Source organism: Mus pahari, chromosome 5 (genome assembly GCF_900095145.1).
Source record: "Mus pahari chromosome 5, PAHARI_EIJ_v1.1, whole genome shotgun sequence".
Lineage (NCBI taxonomy): Eukaryota > Metazoa > Chordata > Mammalia > Rodentia > Muridae > Mus > Mus pahari.
In genome coordinates, this window is record NC_034594.1 from 151,568,557 (window position 1) to 151,585,372 (window position 16,816).

Sequence of the window (16,816 nt, forward strand, 5' to 3'; positions counted from 1 at the left end):
AACTAGAACACAGCATAACCCATGGCTAAGTCCTCAACAAACAGTCACTAGTATTACTACAGGCTTGCCAGTAAAGTGTATATTCTGCTGCATTCAAAATGGAATTCTGATAACAAAAATATTATATTTGCTGGCACAGAATATACAAAGGAACATAAATTCTATTTTAATGATACAAAGAAACAAATCAGGCTTATAAAACTGCTTTCTTATAATGATGTCTAAGTGATTTGAAAGCTATGTTTTAGGAGGAGGAGAAAACCACTCATTTATTAAGATTTACATATTAGAGACTGAAAATCAACTGGGAATAACAAGTTTAGAATGTGTTCATAGAGAATTATACTAATCTAAAAATAAGATATAAAATCAAGGTTCTTTCAATGCAAATTAGATAAAAAGTATTTAGCAAAAAACAGAGCATAATAATTTTCCTGGCACACAAAACTAACATGGATGTGTAACGGTCCAGTATGCCAGGTAACTAAAAATATAAAGTATATAAAACACATTCAAAAGACTTCCTATATAAAACAACTATAATAGTAAATATCTATATAAAATGTGTATTCAAATATAATAAATTTGAAAAAATTTCCATGAAGGCAGCCACAGAACAGGTGAAAATATAATGCAATGTAAAAAAGCAACTTCAAAGCATACCACAAGATAATAAATTTGAAGTGTTTTCTTGTGCACACAGCCACAGAAGTACATAATAGTAAATGACCAGCAACAAAAAACACATGGAAATACCTTTCCTAAGCAGGAAAAAAATAGTGAGAAAAAAATAAATCACAGCGTTTTTTACCATCTCATCAGAGCTGAATGATGGTCCCAAGCCTGTGCCCGCCCAGCCTGTAGGACCTGGCCATGTTCCCTGCAGCCCAGCCAAATGCCACTGGGCTGCCTGATCTCTACAGAAAACTCTGACACTGGACTGAATTTAATGGTCTTATAATACCACGACGGCCTTAGCGCCACAAGCTACAAATTAATACATGTTCACCTGAAGAGAAATAGCCCTGTGATGAATCTTTCTGAGTTATAGCTTTGTTTGTTTGTACCATAAAAAAAGATGTGAAACTTCTACCTTTGTTGATTTTGGAGGGGGGTGGTGAGATAGGGCCTCATTGTGTAGCCTAGGATGGCCTAGAATGTAGACCAGGCTGGTTTCTAACTCACAGATGTCTACCTGCCTCGGTCTCTCCAGGGCTGGGATTAAAGGCTATACCACCACACTGGCTGAAGCTTTTTAAGTCTACTGAGCTTCAGCTCTGAGAGCAGTTTGGGGAACTGCTAGCAGAGACCTGCTTCGCCTCACACCTAAGAGGCACAGATGTGCAGGACATATTCTGAGAGAATTATGTAAGGTGAGGAACTTGGATGATTTTACAGGAATAAAACTTACTAACACAACAAGTTACTTTTCCTGAAAATGCCTCAGCCTGCTGCGAGAGAGGTCAGGAGTCGTTCACTGAGTCCAGTGTTAAAAGTTAACCCTTGGAGAAAGGAAACGTCTTTGTTTGGTGAAACAATGATTCTAGATTCAGCTTCACAGCTAGTTCTAAAACCTCACAAGATACAAAGTTGCTATATGAACAATGTGGCACTCAATAAATGGAGAACTTCATTTCAGCACAAGGATCAGAGCATCCTTGTTATCTTCACAGTAGCACAAATCGTCCTTTTAACATAAAATATAAGAAGCATGCTAATTTCACAGCTTTACTGCAATAGAAAAATGTTAATGTGCAAGTCTGACTGCTTCCATTTAATAATATGCAGATAAGGGACACTTCCTCATAAAAATGTTAAAAATTAATATTAAAGAGAGATGATAAGGAAAATAAGGCCATTTGAAGATTATAATTTGAAATTAACATGTATGCATCCACAGCCACATTTTGAAACTGGAGTTTTTAATTTCCACAGATTCCTTAATTAGAAAGTCTAATATAAATGAAACAAACACACTTCAAGGTTCCTTTCTTGCAAAAGTATCTGCAGTTAACGTGTCCTATGATTTCAACTATCATTCTCTCTTACCATGTGAGTATGATATTTAACCCTCTCCTGATAGACCATGGGAGCCCTCAACCAGGAGCCAACCCAGTGGCTCTGTTCTTACTACTTCCAGTCTTGAAACTCTCCATCTGATTTGGGAGCCAGATAGTCACACCATATATTTGATGAACACTCTCTGTGGGATCGCAACACATGGCTACGGCTATCATACCGATGGCGAGTCAGAATGGAAGGCTGGCAGCCATCAGAGTCGAGACAAAAATAGTCAACCAAATATATCTTCAAACTTTACTATAACTATGTAGTTCTGTTCCTTAAATTAAAAGGGAAACTCGAAAGCATGTGTGAATACATTCTCCCAATTTTATTGTTCATGAATTAACTAAATTGGGTTCTACAGTCAAAACTGTAATATTTTAACAGCAAGATGAACATGATGACAGGCCATCCAGTATAAGAGGTTGTAAAGCACATCTCCAAACAACAATGGAATAAGTTACTATAGTGGTCTGCAGCTTTGAATGTAGAGTACTGTAAGATGGTGCCCTACAAAGAAGGAATTGCAGCAAACATGTCCAGAGCAGGTACAGACCGCTCTGAATTCTTTCTTCCTCATATTACAGGTCACAAGACTGCCAAATCCTAAGTCACCTTGACACTGTGGCTCTTCCTGAAATACCTCAGCATTCCCAGCTGACCTCACAAGCTGATTTTGGTAGAATGAATCTGCCGTTCAATAGGATGAGGGAGGGGGTTCTAAGTAAGTTGTAAAAGCTAGCTCTGCTTGACCACTGTTAAGTGTAATCCAAGACTTAAGGAGCTGAGGTAGTATGACTGCCTGGGGCTAAATGTGAACTGTTCTCATAGAGAACAAAGACAGCCCTGTGCTTGTCATCCACTTCAGAGCCAGAACCACCACTGCGGGATTCTGAATATTCCATTCCATGCTGACTTTACCCAGTTAGCAATCCTGAGTGCTGGTGGCTGGCTAGCTTCTTTCTGAGATTTCTAGTATGCCTCAGCTCCCCCTTCCCCTCATGTCTTTGGACTCTGCCCTGTCACATCAGACCTGAGAAATGGAACCACTGAGTGTCAAGTGTACATGTGTGAAAGCTGAGCATGGGCACCTCCTCTTTGCTCCATCATTTACTCGCTGATGACCTGAGCTGGCTTGTGGGTCACGGAGGGAGTAGCTGAGAGCTCCAGTCCATCAGCGTGAGGAGCAGCTGCAGACACAAAACGATGCCTCGTTTCATGATTTCTGAGCCTCCTTTCTCCTTGTCCATCCTTGTCGCTGGCCCCTTTCAGGGAGCCTGCCTCTGATCATTCTCAAGAATCAACGGATTGATTTGATTATTTCATTCTATATGCAAATATTGGAAACTCACATTATAGTCCATGAATATATAGCTATAGCATAAGTCAACTAAAAGGAAAACAGAACTGAGAAAACAATACAGAGCAGAGCTCACTCCTTTGAGCTGGACCATTATTATAATCACTTTTAATGTTCTTTGTAGCAAAATAATAAACATAAAATTAAATGCAGTCATGCATAGTGCATTTTCCTTGAAAAAAATCTCACTTTCGCATATTTACTTTCTATAAACAATAGATCAGATTGTGTGGATCAGGGAAATCATGAGCTCAACGAGACCCATTACGAATCTCATTGTGCAGAAAGATTTCTTCTAGTGAGTTCATCTCCCCTGTTGCAAAAGCCTGTGTTTCCAGATGTGGTGTCTGGGGTTTCAAAAGCAGGTGCTGCTCACTCTGATCCCCCACCCTCCTTGGCAGAGTCCAGTCCTTTCTTTAATGGTTATTACCATATATTTAGGATCCATTTGTTCTTACGCTTTGAAAATTGGATGAGACCTCTGGTGCCAAATTGTAAATCATAAAAGAGTGCACTGGGACCATCTCAAAAAAAAGTCTTGAAAGGCCATGTCTCAGCAAATGACATCTTCCTTTTCAAAACCCTGCTCATGTCCTGGGAAACATGTCTGCTGGAAACCTCTCTTCCATAGTCTGGTTGCTTTTATCTAAATGTCATTCGGGGGCCCAGTTACTTCTTCCATAGGATTTCCGATTGGCCACAATAGACACTGAGTGTAAGAAGAGAGACAGAACCCTGAACCTTACTGCCTGGCACAGACATGACATGAGAGTCATAAGATTCACAGCTCCGCTCATCGCGGGCAGCCAGCTGTCACTGAGTGATTCGATGCAACTTCATTCATGCCCTTGCCTTTTGGGCCGTACAGTTTGCTGTGCTCTTGTTTGACTGGTCTTACAAATGCCTGCTCTTACATTCCTGTCTGCATATATTTTATCCTTCTGCTTTCCCGTCTGTGTTAAAATATGCTACCGTGCATTATTTTGCTAGAATTTTAGCCTGTTCTGTGAACTACAAAGCCTGTGAGAATATTTCATTGCTAACACTAAATGCTTCCAAACGGTCAAAAAATATATGCACACTGATTCTGGAATCTACCTCGATGTTCTGCTAACTGCATAGGAATGGAGAGCTCCTTAGAATATGTTAGTGCAGTTGCCTTTTGAAATCTTAGGTGCCATAAGTCCATCTCTTTGTTTTGGGGTGGATGCAACCCGGAGTGCTCATCTGACACTCTTTTTCCTTAAATGTTGACAGTGCAATCCTTTTGCAATAGGAAACTTCTGAGTATAAGGATACGCAATGAGTTCTCTCACATTGAAGTCCTTTAGTCTGTCTCTGTTTAACAGCTCAGTGCATTGAACAGACCGCCTTTGTGATCTCCCCTTCAACTGTAAATGCGAACTATTCTTCCCATGAAGCATCAGAAGATGTTGCCCTTTTGAGTATGGTAGTGTGGTAGGAGGCTTCTTGTCTGGGACGGTCCAGACTCTCTTCCCTGCTTCCTGTGTTACTAGGATACTTAATACCGTGTGTTGGGGATAAGGAGAACCAGGAAAAGTAGTCTGATTTGTCATCCACGAGTTCCTCTTATTTCTGATATGTAGAAGAGAAATGAAGAAACGGGGTAAAGACTAAGTAGGGTGATTCTTGGGTATTTTAGGTCAGAGAGAACCGGTCAAATACGTTATGGTTCAGCAAACTCGTATTTGCTCTTCCTGTGTCACTGAGTGGGGAAAGGAAAGTTAAGGTTTAGCTCAGTCTGTCTGGAAGGAGAACTGGAAGAAACATACAAATAACTAAAACATAATTACACAAAACTCCCTTGAGAGACTCTGACCACCACTGTCAGTTTCCTGCTTTCTTTGTCATGCTCAGCACATCATAAGTGCACCACAGAGTCTCCCATGGATTACAAAGATGCCCACGACAGCTTGAAGAGTAGAAAGGACCTTGCCAGGCAGGATGGAGGGTGGTACTTTAACAAAGGTAGGAATAAAGGAAAGGAAGTGAGCTTTAAGGGAACTGGCAACCGCTGATGGCTGTCAGTAAATGTGCGACCCCTCAAACAAACCCGCCCACTGTGAGCCCCACTGAGTTCTATAATTGAAAACATCTAGTAATTTTTAAACGACAAAAATCATCAAGTCTCAACATTTCTTGCAATGAAGAAAACACTCTACTCAAATAGACCAAGAGATTATTTTTAACTGTAGAGAGCACAATGCCTCCTGTCCACAAGATGCAAAAGACCTTGTGGGAGTCTCTTGGCAGAGATGGGTGGTAGGAAGCAACGAATATTCCAGCCTCGTTGGTATGAATGGAATATTTTTAGCACAAGAACATCTTTGTAGGGTCATTGTTTCTCTACATAAAATGCAGAAGTGCTCTCAATCAACAAGACCAGAGAGGTCTGCTCTTCCAGGGACATCAGATGAACTGAACTCAGAAGCCTCGCCCTACGTTCACCTCTTAATAAAATGATTCAACTAGACAAACAATTAAAAAAAAAAAAACCCTCAAGGCCTTAGCAACCATTGGCAAGCAGAAGTGGATTTCTGAAATCTGATCCCATCTTTGTAATTAACTAATTACCAAATTCAACAGCACTGACGAGGCAGAAAAATCCACTCAACTACTACAGGCGATCATTATCACTCAGGGCTGAAGTTGAACCTAGTCAGATATATATTACCTTAGGGGCCAAAGGAACAAACGGTGTTTAGCTACATGCACACACACACACATGCATGGGCCATTGCTGGTTTCGTCGCTTGGATGACCTCTGATTGTGTGCCCTCCCTCGTATTCATGATCAGCTTTACAAACTAGTTCAAAAATGCTTCACCCTGTCAAGGACAGTTCCCTGATCCAGGGAATATATTCAAGCCTCCCACATTTACTGCCACCATTAAAGAGTCGAGGCTTTTACAGGATAGCATAAATCTCAGTCTCTTGAAATCACAATGAAAAGGAGTTAAGCAGAGAGCACTTGACTCACTGCAATGCTTCGGCTCTCTAGAAGGTACTGGAGCCTTCTGGGTAATTAGGGCAGCGAGCACTCTCACACATTGAACTATCTCCAGCCTTGTTAATAGACATTTTTAAGAAGGTATAGAAGTAAGCAAAAGAACAAACATAAGAACGTTAGGTCAAGGTGTAGCCAGTGAGGTGGAATGCAATGGGCTACATTTTCTTACAAAAGAGGACCAAAGACACCCTTTATGAAATGAAGGATAAAGGAGGATTTAGCAGTAAGTTAAGAATAGAGAGCTTAATTGGATAGAGCAATGAAGTACGAACAGACCACCCATCCCCCTCCTCAAATTAAATTTGTAACACTATAAGTAATATCTCATCAATCAGTTTATGAGAGGAAATAAAGTTGTAACAAGGTAAGCATATTGGAAAAACCAGATATTTTAATGAACTCTACCATCAGTGTATAAAATCGGGAAAGAATAAAGAAGCAAGATTTAGGTAACATAACAACACTCCTAACTGCTCTGTGGAGGATGCTTCTGTTTGGAAGGAGGGGGCTCACAAATTCGGAATGAAGAATCTGAAGTGAGACAAGTTGTCCAGAGGAAAAATTCCATTAATAATTACAAAAATACAGGATTAGAGCTTAGGAAAAAAATAACAAGGCAGGAAATGAAGCCTTGAGTTTTCTCAAGGCACAGGTGGGGAAAGCCACAACTGAAGACCACTACCAGTCAACAGTGTGGGGAGAATCAGTGAAAGGTCACTGGTAAAGTAACACGGTGAACAAAGCGGGGATGGGCCATGTCACAGAAGACAGTTACAGATTTCTAGACGCTGAGTATCATGACTTAAGGTGTGCACATCTGGGGTTTAGGTGCATACCTCTGTATGGAAACTCGGGAAAGTGGACCACAAGAAAGCAAAGGGTATACCTCTTAAACAGAAGACTGAAGGGCACTAAACCATCATAGCTCAATAACTTTCCCTCTGCAGCAGAAAGACCAAGAACTTCTCAAAGACTGGGTAGGAACCAGGCCCCTGGGCACTAGCTCCACACAAGGAAATTCCACTCAGGTGCTGTGAACTCTCACCTGGACACAAGAGAGCCTAAGGAGACAGCTGCCAGCACAAGGGAAGAACTTGGTAAGTTTTTCAATAAGCACCAAAACTAAATGCCAATCAAAACATGAAATGGCACCTATCACTGTTAAGGCTGATCTAATGTAGAAAAGTTCCTGATTTCATTTTGCTTAGAAAGCATGTATTCGAAAGCAATACTATATGATGATTCTTTCGTGCTATTAACAAACATAAATGTTCAAGTCAAATAAATACCCATAAAAGAAAAAAAAAGTATTACTTCCAAAGAGGACTTTATCGTATATTGCATACATAGTTGATAAAATTATAAAGTGTTTTAATGTACAAAACATCTATCTATAGAATTACAGAGAAAATATGCCCAAAAAATGGCCTGAGATGATACAGAGTCACGCTGGGGGCTCTTGCAAAATTCATGTTTTAATATACATCCGGTACTTCCAGGCTATAGGATTCAGGTATCGGAAGGCAGATTCTACTTCAATTACCTTTATGTTTACACGGACGTGTAGCAGTGTCAATGCAAAGCCACTCGATAAGAAAAACACACCATCTTCCAACCCACCCTACCTCACTAACTTAGGGGTGCCTGGTAAGAGGGAAGGGGGAAACAGTGTATTCCTTGCATATAAACAGGATGAGACACCATTTTAAAACTCACTGCTTTGCCTGGAACAATATTTTCCTACTACTAAGGGAATTAATAGCAAATCCCCTGATTTCTGTTGCTCCGGATTTTGCTCCTGTTTATACTCTGGGTAGTCCTACTGTGGACTTGTGAAGGACTGAGGGAGGCAGGAACTCCCAACTGGGAAAGTCACAGGAGAGCTCTGATCCCCACTCTGACAAAGAGCAGGACCTTACACAGTTCCTCACCTGCAAAGAGCATAATGACCATGGTAACTGGTCAGAGCGCTGCTGTAGATGACTGTAGCTTTATATGTAAAGTACTTTGTGAGGTTATAAAATCAAAGTAGAACCCGAGAGTGTAACACTAGGAACCCTGAGGCCAATCCTTCAACTGTCCCTTGATCTACTGAGAAAACACACAAGACGGTCTACTCCCATCGGCTTCCTGGTGTCTACTGGGCCAGAGCATTGGGACTACTTATGAATCCATGTATTGCTAATGTGTGATGAGGAAATTCTGTTTATAATCAAGACACCTGAAGTGAGGGGACTCGGCAGGTTTGTCCAGGAACCATCATTTGCACACAGACATGCAGAGTCTCTGGAGTTGAAATTCTTCAGGGCAGAGACAACCTAATCTGGCTTCGGATGCCCATAGGGATGATATTGCTACATCAAATATTCTTAATTTCCTGGCTTTATAGAGATGGTCGTCAACACAAGAGGCAAGGGCTGTTGACGAGCTGGCGTGACGTTAGTTAAGTACGTTTGTGCTCCATTTTCACGTTAATTCAGCGGGCAGTTCCTTAACTAGTTGGCATCAAGGAGCAAAATAGAGTCTCAGAGCAGAATGTACATGAACTCAGCTTTCTTCCATCACTAGGTGAGTCCTCACCTCTGCACAGCACCTGATGCATCATGGGAGAGGAAGGGGAGAAGGGCTCAGCAGGTCATTAGGTAAACGACTTCTGTTGTCTTCCAGCTGAGAATTATCTTTTCTGCCATGCTGAATATAGGGAGAGGGAAGCATGACTATGTCTTCATGAAGCTTACAACCAAAGTGAGATCTGGAGAGAAAGATGTGCGGCTTACAATACTCAGTCACTGAAAACGGCAGTAGAAAAGACCAGTGGTTACGGAAAGGGCAGCTCTAGCCGTGGGCTTGACTGAAGACATGGGCTGACAACTCAGTGAGAAACAAACCTTCAGAAGACAAGCTGAGGTAGAAATCTTGCAGCCCCCATGATGCACCATGAATACAACTTCACAGACCCCATGAGCACATCACTTATCATCTGGCCCTACTGTATACTGAGATAACCCATCCTGGTATCCACACTCCAATCTTTAAGGGAACCCTTCCTGGGTTGGGCAGCTTCAGGTTATACCAGGGTGGCCTAACTCATCCTTAGAGCATCTAGTATTAGAGGACTTTCAGCCAGGATGGCTTTCTGGCTCTTCTTCGACATGCGTGATATGTTCCTTTGAGCATGCAGCACTATTGCACACTGAACATACATGTTCTGATATAAACAATCTCTGACCGTCCACTGGTAGATGTTGTGGAGGTTGCTTTTGACCTTGACTGAGACATTTTTTTTTAACATGCCTTAGATTAGCCACCACCAAAGTTACCTCTCCACTTTTGTTAATGTATCAAATCACCTTATGTTCCACATCAAGGGACAACAAATGATTTCTAATCTCAAAAATATAACTCTGCTCTTGTTTATTATAAAATGTAACAGAACAATTTATAACAATCTTTGTCACTATTAACATCACACCTCTAAAATAGTTTGTTCTTTTTCTCTCAGGAAAAGCCCTTCTCAACTATAATAGAAATAGACAAATCACAATCTAGTGTGAGGGTAATAATATAAATTAAAATCCCAGCACTTGGGAGGCAAAGGCAGGTGGATTTCTGAATTCGAGGTCAGCCTGGTCTACAGAGNGAGTTCCAGGACAGCCAGAACTACATAGAGAAACCCTGTCTCGAAAAAAACCTAGATAGATAGATAGATAGATAGATAGATAGATAGATAGATAGATAGATAGATAGATAGATATCAAGCAAGCCCCTTCGACCCTCGGGCTGGGGAGATGGCTCAGTGGGTGAAAGCACAGAGCATACAAACATGAGGACAGGAGTTCAGAGTCCCCAACCCCCACATGACAGCCTGGAGTACCAGGGTCTGAAGCCCAGCATGGCAGCAAGGCAGATTGCTGGTGTGGCCAGACTGCTCAATCAATCTGGGAACTAGTGAGAGACCATACCTCAAAAGATCATGATAGAGAAGTAACAGAAGAAGAAAGTCATTATTAACCTCTGACCTCCACATGTATGTGAGCCCACACATAGCACGTGTGTGCACACATGCGCATACACACACATTCATACATGCACAAATTTTGACCTGACATATTCAACCAAAATATTTCTAATACTAACATAAGATTATATATTTATGTTTCATATCAGGAAAAAAATAACAAAATATAGTTACCTTTAGCTTATATATGAACAATAAACACAGGCAAAAATAGGCATATACACCAGTAATCCCAGCAACCAGGAGGCAGAGTTGTAAGGCAGGAGGATCAAGTTTTAGGACAGCCTGGACTGTCCTGTCTCATAAAAACAAAATAAACAGGGATAGGGAGCTAGCTCTGCCAGTTAAAGCATTTGTCAGACAAACCTGATGACTTCAGTTCAACCCCCACAACATACAGGAGAAGAGAACCCACCAGCTGTGCTCTGATCACCATCCCCTCAAAGTGAACCCCCCATCTCTCCTTTGTTCTCCCTCCCTCATTGTCTCCCTGAGAATAATAGTAAATAATAATAACTTTAAAAAATAATCTGGTGGCATAACTTTAATGCCAGCATTTGGGTGGCAGAGGCAGGTGGATCTCTGTGAGTTCCAAGGTCAGCCTGGTCAACTTAGCAAATTCTAAGACAAACCAGGGCTGCATGGTGAGACCCTATCTCAAAATATATATAAACAAAAACAGGATATATTTTAAACGCATAAGAGATTAATATGTTTTCTCTATTTGACAATTTTCTTTCTCAGCATAACAGCATGGCTTATTTATTATATTATTGAGTTGAAAGACTTTTTAAAGTTACTGAGTTAAATTATCTTAGAGTTAAAAATAAATGCAAAACCAGCTATTGTATCTATATACATTTGCTGATAAACAGTACAGGAAACCAAAAACAGTAGAACTAAAGGCTGGCTAAGAAAAGTAACACACTTCCTATCCACCCTCCTAAAGAATTTTCTGACAGTACTCTCCGTTTCCTACTATGCGCAGAATATCTTCTGGCTTACAAAAAAGATTTGCGGTTTACCAAATAATGGCTCACAGGCTGAACCTGGCCCACCATCCGCTTTAACACAGCCTGCAAACTAAAACTGGGCCCACTTGTTTTTAAAGGTTACTGGGGGAAATGAACAGAAGACCATTCCAGGATATGTCAAAAGAGATGGAACCTGTTCTGTGTTCACAAGCAGAGCTTCATCAGTGCACAGCTATGGCCTTCCCAAACACATGGCCCAGGTACTAGGCATCAATAGCAAGATCAAGCTGACTCCCCGTGAGGTAGCGTTGAGTGTTAATGAAGCCTGCTTTGCCACTGCATAAGGCTTACAGATTTTGAAATGGGTGGATGTGGTGGAACACACCTGAAATCCCACTACTGGGGAATCTGGCACAGGGGAATCAAGAAGTTGAAGCATAAAAATAGACAAATAAATAAATAAGTAAATAAAATCCCAATGATAAATTGGGATTTTTTTTTTCAATTAAAAACAATTAAATTTTTTGAAAAACTGCCTCAGGGACCGACCACAGTTGTGCTCTTCCCACATGTAAAAGTCTGCCTTCAAGCTGCCACAATAATCATATACGTGCATCTTAGAGAAAGGCTTCCTACATGCTGGAGTAATTAATACAGCAAGTTTTCACTTCCTGAAACAGCAGTCTGTCAACCACGCTGACTTGACAGCTAATTTAGTAAACTTCATGAATTTTGTCATGATATTAGAGATGGCCTTCTGCCTGGTATACACTTATCGACTGAATCACTATTTGTAAATACTTACTAAAGTAACCTCCTCAACACAGAAAATTGTTCTGTGCTATTTTATTTGGCCAACAATTAAAACAGGAAAGTTGCCAGGACTCACTGTCTTGCAGTGGGACAGTACCCCCAAGAAGCAAGTTTTTGTCGCTAAAGAACGGCGGCAGCAATGACAGCAGCATGTTCTGTTTCTGTAGTCTTCAGAAATCACCTTTATCTGAACTCATGGCAATTCAGGCACTCAAACAAAGAAATAAAAGGCGTGGCAAACAGTCATTCCGCACTTTTAACCAAAGCAATGGACCTAAGGTAGGCAGGCAGTTAACCTCAGGCAGCACAGGTATAATAAAAGAGCAGATAAAGAGCTCACTAATTATCCTTCCCACCTTCAGAAGTTAGAAGGCATCTGGTCTTTAACCACGATGATCTATCACACAGCCATCACAGGTTATTTACACATAAATGAAGAGGAATCTTAACCAAAGGCTAAAAGTAAAGAACGTGATGTATAAATATCATCATTAAAATGCAAGCAATGATTTGTTTTGCCTTCAAAGCCCAAGTGTCCTACAAACTTCACTTTCCTTGAAGGGCTGACGTGCATCTTTGAGAATAAATGTCTCCTGAACCTACTTGGGGACTCAATCTATTATAATAAAGAAAAAATATATATATAAATCATGACTGTTGTCACCAGCTCGTAATTAGAATGCCAGGATCATTGTTCAGTTAAAGTCTTGGCTGTTTGCCTGTCTTAGACCAACCAAGAAGTTAATCCCCACAACTAAGACTTCCAGCAGCTGCTCTGAGCACACTACAGTGCCTCTTCAAGCAGTCGCTGGCAAACATATATAGGTACATGCACCCCAGTGCCCGGAGGTTAGCAGTCCTGGCGCGTCTGCTCACTCTCAGTATTAAATATTTAATAGCATATTTTCCCTTAATGGAACGCAGGCCCAACTGATCAGTCACTAGGATCATCTAGTAATGTAGTCAAAGTTACAATATGGCCACCACACATCAGCTTTGTAATTAGACAATCCATCACTTTATTAATTCAAAAAACCGCTTTCCTTACTCCGTGACAGCAAGCTGCCATAGCAGAAGCCAATGAAGCTCATCAAGAAAAAGGCTTTAAAATTTCGTTGGAGGTGAACTTGAAGCCATCAAGTGGCAAAGGCAGGCACACTCATGACCTTTCAAAGCAAGAGGTAATTGTCTGCCTACAAATTAGACGGGAAGAGGGTGGGAGTGACCCAACACCAGTACAGCAGCACAAACAGCACAAATCAACTGAAGGTTCTAGTTCTACCCTGACGCCCAGATACACCAAGATCAGCATCGTTCTTTCTTTTTAATGCAGTCTCCGGGAGAATTAAAAATAAAAAAGAGAAAGCATTAAAAAGAAAGGTCATGTAACTATTTTTTCTTTCTGTCTGCTCTTTACTGGAATTATGAGATAGCATGCGTACCAGCACTCCGAGCCCTAATAGTACACGCCAGCTAAAGGCAGCTTACAATTTGAATATAATCTGAGCCCTGTTATATTTGGCCTTATCTCTAATGTCCCTAATGATAAATATTTAATCAATATATCTTCTCATCTTATTAACCCACAGGATTTTTGTTACGACAAATTCTTAATTCTCCAATTAAAAATAAAAAGAGTTTGCTCACATTGAAAGAAAATATGGAATTTCAGTGGCCTAATACCAAAATAAAAGTAATCACCTTCGAATGTCCTCTTTCAAATTCATACAACCAGCATACACTGCAAATACAACTAAAAGTATTAAAAGTTATATTTTATTACATTAAAAATCATGTTTAAGATGGCATACATGCCTTAAAGTATAAAAATGTAGCCAGGAGAATTATTATTTTGTTTGAAGGGGAAAAGTGGAAGGAACATCTTTTCAAAACAGATGTGGAATTTCTAATGAAAAGAATTCCATGCCAGTGGCACAACACTGCGAAATTAACAGTGCTGCAGGGCTGGGGGAACTGTAACAGAGACATATGTTCTGTGGTCAGGAAGGTCATTGTTATTCTGTTGCTTCCAATTTCATGTCTACTTCTGGAACATTCTGTGCAACTCCTTCAATTTCTACTTAATTGCTCAGATCTTACCGTTTTTCTAATCGATCAGAATTCATATTAGAAAAGCTACAAATAGAATACAAGATAGGCATTTTTTTTTTTCTGGAACCCTGAATGAACTCCTAAGCAAATAATTTCTATGCATTAATTAAAAAACTTCAAAAGCTGTTTACAGAAATTAGTTTGGCCTACCCATAAACACTTCCAATAATTACAATAAATAGAAATATTACATGTTGTAGTCCATCTCAGAAAATGATCACAACTAAGACACTTGTGATTTGGGAAACAGAGCTCATTCACAACCTGCTTTTAACAGCACCTACAGAAAGCCCTAAAATCGCTCAGGAATCAGGGTGCTACAGCGAGTGAAGGCTGAAGTGAATTTTTGCCACAATAAACTCTGGACTAAAACAAAAACAGCTTACGAGGGCAGAGATACTATTTTCTGTCTGCGAAATGTCTTCTCCTCGAGACAGGTAATTCACAGCATCTCAAGAGACACCAGCCCTGAGCGCAGCAGCGAGCAGCCGTCTGAAACTCTGGTTTACAATCAGTGGCCGCCTGTACTCAGCTCTGAATGACAGCACTGGGAGGCATAAACGCTGACATTTTATACTCAAATACCAATAACACAGGGAGGTAGAGCAACAGCAGCAGTCATTCCTAGTGTGTGCCAGCTATCCTACCAAGCAACTTACACTTAAGTCCTCAGTTTTATCCACAAAGAAGATGATATTATTACTCCTATGTACAAATAAACACAGACACATATATACACATATACAAATGCACAGATAAACACAGATCAGGAGAAATTCACTTCTTGCTTGAAGAAGATGACTTAACTGCTAGACCACACGGTCTCCTTTTAAATTTGTCCTCTCAGAGCTGCAGAGACAGCTCAGGGGTTAAGAGCGCTGCTCTTCCAGAGGACCCAGGTTTGATTACCAGCACCCACATGGCAGCTCAAAACTATCTGTAGCTCCAGTTCCAAGGGATCCGACACTGTCTTCTGGCCTACGCACAGAACTCATGTGGTACACTTGGCTACATGAAGGCGAGACCCATACACATAAACTAATAAAATGAAAGAACAAATGTTTAAATGAATAAATGAACCGGTCCTCTCGGTGTCTGACCTTTTCTGATCTGTAAGTTAGTAACTAGAGTGTGCTGTACACTCCTTTTCTGCCTTTGGAGCAAATGTTTAGGACTTGGTCTGAGGACGTCATTAGAGCTCTTGTTATTCCTGGAAGAATTCACCTCAGAACCTAACTAGAAACTTCATGAGGAAATAAAAGTAGAAGACAAGTGTGTGGAATGGGGAAGTGGGGGGTGAGGAGGGGCAGGAAGGGGGAGGGAGGGGCTCGCATAGAAGGAGACAAAAGGGAGAGGAGGCCCTTATCTTTGGTGAGTCATTGACATCTCCAGCCCCCTTGTGCCTTCAGCTGCCTCTACTGTTGGGAAAGGTAGTCATCACCTGCTGCTGATCCTGAGATGTCACAGTTTTACAGCCTGAAGAACATATATGTAACACAACTTAATATAAACTTAAACTTAAAAAGAAACTACACGGTTAAAGGAATTTGTGATTTCTCCAGCCTCTCCATCATCCACTGGATCTCAAGGTATCTCTTCTTCTTGGGCGATAATTCTGGAGACCCAGTGGCGGCCAGCATCTATGAAAGCAGCAAACATCCATCCAGCTTTTGTTCCAACTGACTGGAATGTCTCACAACTGAGCCTCTCTTCCACAGATTACCCCTTTCAGGCTTCTCCTGTGGAGGTCAGTGTGTCACCAAGCCTCAGTGGTAGCTCTCCAGCACTGCCACTCTCCGTACCCAGCCTTCCAAGACCACCGTGGACAATCTGCCAGTATGTCTTCTCTTCTCAAACTCAGGTCAGTTTCTATTTTTACATGTGGGGCCTCTGATATCTGAACTGGGAAAAAGAATCTGTTTTGATATATTTCATAGTACTCAATTTTACAAGCAAGCTACAGATTCATTGGGATTTATCGGGATATATACATCACAGGAGAAACTCGGAAGATCTACAAACTAATTGCTGTTCATGTGTGTGCTTATGTGGGGTGGTAGAAGCAAAATCAATGCTGGTGCTAAACAGCAAGTGACAAGAAAGAGGTCTTTAGAGTGCTGAGGAAATCTTGCCAGGCAAAAACCAAGACTGTAGAAACAGACACATTCTGCATTCTAAGACCTAACAGAAGAAAGCCATTATTCCACCACCAAAACTCCCAGATGGTTCAACACCTAAAGCAACCAGAACAGAAAGCTCTGAGGAATTAGCCACTGTGTCCTCTACCAGGTCCAGCTCAAACAAACATGATTAACCGTTACCAAAATATTCTGTGGACCTTTGGTGACAAAACAAAAGTTTACTGAGTCCAATAGTGACATGCAACATAAACAAATACAAAAAAAGAAAGAGACCAAAACCAAACCAGAACACACGGTCTTTTT

The 16,816-nt window shown here is 40.9% G+C and overlaps 1 protein-coding gene across 2 annotated transcripts in view; it reads right to left on the reverse strand.

Moving 5' to 3' along the window:
- Positions 1-16,816, reverse strand: part of Smyd3 (SET and MYND domain containing 3) — a 564,386-nt gene that overhangs the window by 423,779 nt on the left and 123,791 nt on the right. The gene's annotated exons all lie outside the window — the stretch shown is intronic.